Source organism: Arachis ipaensis, chromosome B09, assembly GCF_000816755.2.
Source record: "Arachis ipaensis cultivar K30076 chromosome B09, Araip1.1, whole genome shotgun sequence".
In the NCBI taxonomy this organism is placed as follows: domain Eukaryota; kingdom Viridiplantae; phylum Streptophyta; class Magnoliopsida; order Fabales; family Fabaceae; genus Arachis; species Arachis ipaensis.
The window spans coordinates 39974856-39982443 of record NC_029793.2 but is presented as its reverse complement, the minus strand read 5'-3'; positions in this window follow the sequence as shown (position 1 = coordinate 39982443).

Here is a 7588-nt window from a genome sequence, read left to right as displayed (position 1 = left end):
CAATCTTGTGGTTGGGACATGAGTCCAAGAGGTTTCTGAAACGTTCCCAATATTCGTAGAGGGTCTCTAATTCTCCTTGGATAATGCAGGAGATCTCTTTCCTTAATCTGTCTGTAACTTCAGTTGGAAAGTATTTGTCCAGAAACTCCCTCCTGAGCGCGTCCCAGTCAGTAACTACTGCCTCCGGTTGAGTGTAGTACCACTCCCTCGCCTTTCCCTCAAGAGAAAATGGGAAGGCCATAAGCAAAATAGTAGTTTCATTTGCACCATGACGCCTAACAGTAGAACAGGCTGTCTGGAAATCCCTGAGGTGCTTTATGGGCTCCTGAGCAGGTAAGCCAGGAAACTTGGGTATCAAGTTAATTAGTGACGTCTTCAGTTCAAAATCTGCAGCCAGATCTGGGTGACGCGCTTGATACGCTTGCAAGGTAAAATCTGGGGCTCCTGCCTCCTGGAGGGAAATCCTCCTAGGTGCTGCCACGTCACCTGCACGTGAATCAACTGAATCAGTAGTAGAGAAGCTTGTTTCCTCCTCAAATGGCGATTCAGATTCGCTCTCAGATAAGACTGGTAAATTGGCAACAACCACTTCACCACCCTCAGAGGCTAACCGATGCCGAGCTCGCCTAATACAGGAAAGAGTTCTTTCAATTTCAGGATCAAAAGCGGTTGAGCTCGGATCAGGCAGTGAACGCGTCATTCAATGAAAGAAACATATAGCTCATGGTAACAAAATAAAATAACATAAAATGCAAATAAATAAATTCCAACCAATAAATTAGCACTCTATTGCAACTCCCCGGCAACGGCGCAAAAAATTGACGCGGCAGCAGACTAAGAATTATTAAGAAAAATGGCATTGCTAGTACAGCTCTTAACCAGCAAAAATCCACTTGTCAATTTAGAAAAGAGTTGTCACAAATTTTAGAAATAAAATACTGGGAGTATAAGTCCCAGGTCGTCTCCCAACGAGTTGCAGGAAGATGTGCTATTTTACTAATCAGAGGTTTTCCAAAATGGTTTTTTTAGTTTGATAAACAGGAAATTAAATTAGAGAATTTATGTAATTTAAATAAAATCTCGACCGGGAGAAGATTAATCGGAAGTTCTATTCTTGTTGGAATTTTCTCAAGATCAATAAATAATTAGTAGTTGTTTCCACTTAGTTAACCCTCAACGAATGAGGGAAATTTAAGTTAAAATTCAACTTCTATTCACAAGTCCTAATCCTCTCCCTTGGAAAGGATTAGAGTTAGTGACTAACAAGTCAACCAACAACGAACCAATTATAATTGAACTCTTGAGTATTCCAACTCAAGGTTCTCCTTTTAATCAACTTCCAATCAAGTTGGGAAACTACTCCATTATCATAAATGTAGACTTTACAAAATTAAAAGGGGAAATAAAAAGAGACATGATAAACAATAATCAAAGAGATCAATTAAAATAAAAATAGTCTTGCATTAATGAACTCTAAAAGTAATCCAATGTTAACTCTGGACAGATTAAGGATATGAAAGAGTAAGTAAAAAGTAAGTAAACAAACTAGAATGACCAAGTCCGGAGGTAGACTTTTCTCAATAACCAAAGCCAAAATCTTCAAATCCTCAATTATGAGTACATAGAAAAAAACCTAGGGAAAGAGTGAAAATCAAATCTAAAAACTAAAAATTATGCGGAATGAATGTCGTCCTTTGTCTCTGCATGTTTCTTGGCTCTAATCTGCGTTTCTGGGTCGAAAAATGGGTTAGAACACGGCCCAGAATTCACGCCAGCGACTTCTGTAAATTCTGCAGATCGCGCACGCCACGCGACCGCGTCATCCACGCGTTTGCGTCATCTGGAATTTTTCTGTGCCACGCGTGTGCATTGTCCATGCATTCGCGTCACTTGTGCAGCTTCCAATCCACGCGGTCGCGTCAGGCACGCGAGCGCATCACTGTGATTTTCTCCAATTCGCGCGGTCGCGTGAGCCATGCGCCCGTGTCACTTCTCGCTGGTCATCTCCTCAACTTCTTGTGTTTCTTCCATCTTTGCAAGCTTTCTCTTCATTCTCTAAGCCATTCCTGCCCTATGAAACCTGAAACACTTAACACACGGATCACGGCATCGAATGGTATAAAGGAGGATAAAATAAAAAAATATACAATTAAAAGATCTTTAGGAAGAAAGTTTTCAATCATAGAACATTTTTAGGAAGGATTTGTAAATACATGCAAATCATATGAATAAGTGGGTGAAGACTTGATAAAACCACACAATTAAACACAATATAAATCATAAAATAGTGGTTTGTCAACAACCCCCTCCAAGAGGAAGACACCCACAGCACCACCATCAAGTCTACTAACTCCACCAACTGCTTTACCTTTTCTTCATCCTCTTTCGGATCTATTCCGCGACATCTTGCACGATATCCACCGCATGGAGCATTTGGAGCACAAACATTTTAAGTGGATAGCGGCAAAGTTAGAAGGAAGAGACCCCAGCCCGATTCCTACAGCTTCATCCGAGCTAGCTGGGGAGGAGCTTGATGCAGTTGACCATCCCATTTCTGAGCCCATCAGCTGAAGGTGGCCCCCTCTTCATCCTCCCAGAACGTGAGCATGCACGGAGGACTGTGCACAATTTAAGTGTGGTGGAGGATCGATGATTTCAGGGGTAAAAATTTCTATCTTAAAAACACTTTGCAATGTTTCTTGTAGTACTTTTTCTTCATTTTGAGTAGCTTTATTTCTATTGCATCTTGTTTGGTTTGTTGTGAATACTTCTTTATCGTTTATGTATATTTAGTAGTTAATATTTGTATTTTGCATGATTTGATGAATAAGTGGTGAAACACCAAGAAATTTCCGTGAAATCCTTTTCTAAGGGCATACCATTGATTGAATTGAGAGAAAATTATTTTACCAACTTGCTTGGAGTATTTCGTTTGTAGAACATGGAAAAAGGAGCTCGAACAACATACCTTGCATTGTGAGATTTGAGCTTTAATAGATGGTTGCATTTTTCAACCATAATGTTGTTCTTGTGTGTGATTGTACTCCTTTTTGATTGTGATCATTGATTTGCATGATTCTTTATGTCCTGTATTTGTGTTTGGATGCATTTAGCATGATTGAGGCTATCTTTGATGATAAACCCACTAAACTATATGGCCAACCCTTGTATTCACCTTTGTGAACCCCTTTGAGCCTATGGATCCCCTTTTGTTCTAATGATAGCACATTACTCCCCTTAAGCGAAAAACTATTGATGTCCTTGAATTACTCTTTGATTAGATTGGGTGGATTAGTGTGTAAATTCTAAGTGTGGAAGAAATTTAGGAAGCATTGGTGATAGAGGGATGAATTCTTTGTGGAAAAATCTTTTGGGCAATTAGGCAATGCTCATGCATTTCATTAATTGAAACATATGCATTCATAGTTCAATTTAAAAAAAAAACTTGTGCATAACAAAGTAAAAGTAAAAGAATAAATAGAGGATGCATATGTGATAAACCCCATATTTAGGGTTTATCTTGTGTTGAATTTAGAGGGTTTTGTCAACCTTTCTCCCATTTATCCAATGAAATAGCATGATTTTGTAAATTCTCCTTTAATTGTGCTTAAGAGTGAAAACATGCTTTGAGGACTTAAAATAGCTAAATTTAATTCACCTTGATTCCATTAGATGCCTTGATATGTTTGTTAAGTGATTTCAGATTTAAGAGGCAAAGATTGGATCAAGGGAATGAACGAAAAGCTTGTAAAAATGGAGAACTCATGAAGAAATGAAGGAATCGCAAAAGCTGTCAAGCCGATCTCTTCGCACTTAATCGGCCATAACTTGAGCTACAAATGTCCAAATGATGCGGTTTCAATTGCGTTGGAAAGCAAACATCCGGGGCTTCGAAACGATATAAGATTTGTCATAGTTACTACATGTATGGTGACGCGTACGTGCACTGTATGCGCACCCATCATTGCTGCCATATGATCCACTTAAAGCAATACGTGGCCAGCGAATTCTAAAGCCTTGTGGGCCCAATCCAACTCATTTCTGATGCTATTTAAGCCAAGGATTGAAGAGGAATCAACACACTTTAGACATCTAGCCATTAGTTGAGTTTTATTTTAGTTTTATCATGCTTTAGTTAGTTTCTAGAGAGAGAAGCTCTCTCTTCTCTCTAAAATTAGGAGTAGGTTAGATCTAGATTAGGAATTCTTAGATCTAGGTTAATTTCATACTTTGATTTACTTTTCCTTTTGCAATTCTTCTTCTTCTACCTTTCCTCTCTCTAGTTTAGCATTTAATTCATGTAATCCTTTACTTTTATGTTGATGCACTTTTGTTCTTTTATTTCTCTTTAATGCAATTTATGTTTTCATGTTCCTTTATTGTTCATTTGATTTGTTGTTGTTTAATTCCTTGCAATTGAGTAGTGTAGATTTACTTTCCTTACACTTTTTACCATGCTTTTCTTTTATGCTTTCTAAGTGTTTGATAAAATGCTTAGTTGGATTTTAGAGTAGAATTTTATGCTCTTGGCTTGGAGAAGGTAACTTAGGAACTCTTGAGTTACTAAAATTTTTGTATGAAAGGACTATTGTTGGTTTAGAAACTATACTTACAACGAGAATTTATAGTGAATTCTAGACCACACAAAAGTCTAATCATCAAAATGACGCCGTTGCCGGGGAATTGCAATGGTGTTATGTTATTGGTTATTGTATATATGTAAATATTGTGAATAGCTTGATTTTTGGATTGTTTGCTAGTCTTTGCTAGTTTAGGACGTTGTTTCATTATTTTGCTATTAGCTTTTGAATTTTATTTTCTCTTTTCACCATGAATTCTCACTTTGGCTATGAGTGTGATTACAACTATGTTGTAGGAAATGGGAGCTACAATGAAGATATGCATCAAGGATGGGATAACCAAAGGTGGGAGGAGTCATATGCATATGATCAATCTTCATGGCGACAACCTCCACCTATGCACTATGAAGAAGAGCCATTCTATGATGCATACCAATCCAATGGTTATGGTGAGTCCCCTTGTGACTTCCAAGAAACACCACCATACACCTATGAGCCATACCCTCAACATAGCCACCTACCACACTTACAAGCCTCTTTTCACCAACCACCTTCATATGACCCTCATCTATATCCACCATTACAATAACCATATGAGCCATATGAACCACATATAGATCCACCACTATCCCAACATCAATACTTTCAAGAGCCACCCCTCCATGCTATTACCAAGATGAACCACCTCCAATGTGTACAAATTTGCAACCACAAGATGACTATCACTTCCCACCACAACCTTCCATGGAAGAATATTCATGTCCATCCATCCAAGAGGCATATGATCCTACTAATGATATCCAAGAGGAACAAGAGTCAAGGAATCGTCTCAAGGAAGCATTGGATCAATTTCAAGCAACCATGGAGCGTGTTGTGCAACAAGTGAAAAGAGTAGAAACTATTGAACCACTACAACTCTACAAAGAAGAACCACCTTCCCACTATGAATCCTTCCCCCAAATTGATGAACCCTTCCATCCACCCCAACCTCCAATGGATGACATCCTTGATGTTCTTGTTCAAGGACAAGAGGAGATGAAAAGGGATGTAGAACAATTCACGGCTGCCTTGGATGAGGTGGTAAACCGGTTAGCATTCCAATGCTTGAATACTCAAGAAAATCCCATAGCTACATGTAGAGAATCAAATGAAGAGCATAACATGAAGGAGAGATTGGTGGAGAATGAGGGAAGTTGCTTTGTATTGGAACAATTGGAGGAAGCTATAATTGTTGAAGAAGAGGAAGAAGTGGTTGAAGACTTAGGAGATGCGGAACCTCCTTGGGAACATAGAGTTGAAGAAAACCCCTCTAAGAGGATTGAACTTGATGCTAAGGAGGAAAGTTCACACCTTCCAAGGCATATCCCTTTTGAAGACTTGGATGGGATAGAGCAAGAATTGAGTTCTCTTGGTGATGAAGATCAAGCATCAAGTCTTAGTGGTGAAGAATCCTTTGAGCATGAAGAACCCTCTCCCGGTGAATTTGAAGGCAATGTGGAGGTAAAACTCTCTCACATTCCCATTTATGATTTGAGTAAGGGAGAAAGGTTAGATAGAATTAATAAACAAAGGATTACATTTGAGAAAACTTGTGATGAGGTGGAAGTCCCTAGAAATAGGAGGATAGAAATTGAATACGCTTTATCAAGACCCTTGGAATCACCTTTGCCTAGGTTGCCATCTACACCTTCATTTGAGTGGGTGAAACTCATTTCTATTAGCTTTATTACCCCACTTGAATATGGTTTGCTTGAAACGGATGTCCAACTTAGAATGCTTTGTGGGATGAAGCGTAAAAGAAAGATGTTTCGTGGTTGGCGTTGCAAATCAAGGCTCATTTTGGTTGATACTTCAAGAGTTGAATATAAAGGTAGGAGTAGTGCTCAACTAGATGGGTCTAGGAGGATCGTTGGCCACTATATTGAGAATTCATCATGCCTACCACCTGGATGGACTAATAATGATGATCAACTTCAAGACGGGTATGAAAATAAAGTGTGGGATCTCAGATCACACAAGGAGAATCAATTTTGGGAGCCCCAAGCTTGTGAAGAACTCCATCAACACTTGGTGCAACAAATAAAGAATCTTGGGGCACAATGGAAGTCCAAGCATTGGTGGATGTTCAAAGATAGTTTCAAGCACAAGCCATCTTGAGAGGAGCTCCCCATAAGTCCAACTTAAGGACAATAAACAAAAGTGCTAGGTGGGAGACACCCCACCAAGGTAAACTCTTTTCATTTTTCTCTTTTGTAAATATTGGTAGAATAGGTTTGATTTCATGTTTTGTTTTAGTTTGTTGAGTATAATTGGTAGTTTAGTATGTTAAATAAGGTTCTATGGTGTTTTGGTAGTTGTTTGGAGGTTTGGAATGCTTGGATTGGTACAAAAATATAGAAAAAAAAATAAAAAAAAAAACAGAGCACCATCCGCCGTACGCGCACTACACGCGTACACGTGCATCAAGTATTTTCGCCTACCTGCGCGCACGTGCCATGTACGCATACGCGTGGATTGAGAAATTTCACCCCCAAGCCAAAGACCCAAGAGTTGTGCGAATGTTCACGTACGCATGGATTTGCACCCTGTTTTTCTCCTTTCTCCTTTCTCCTTTCTCCTTTTTTCTCCTTTCTTATTTTCTTCTTCTTTCTTTCTACCTTTATTCTTCCTCTCTTGAAAAAAAATTAATAAATAAATAAATAAATAAAATACTAAAAAAATGTTTTTCTCTTTTCTTCCGTTTTCTTTTATTGCATTTGCTTACTTTCATTCATTACATTTTAATTGTGATTTTATAGCTTGTTGCAATTTTCTTTTTTTTTTTAAGTTTCTTATTTTAATAATAGTTTTGAATTTTCCTATTCAATCGTTGAAAATTTTTTGCATTATTTTAGTGCCTCTTGACTTGTTTGCTATTGTTGGGTGATGACACTTTTAAATCAATGCTTAATCTTGTATGACTCTTGTGTCTTTGTGCATTGATATGACCTAATATTGTTTTTTCATAA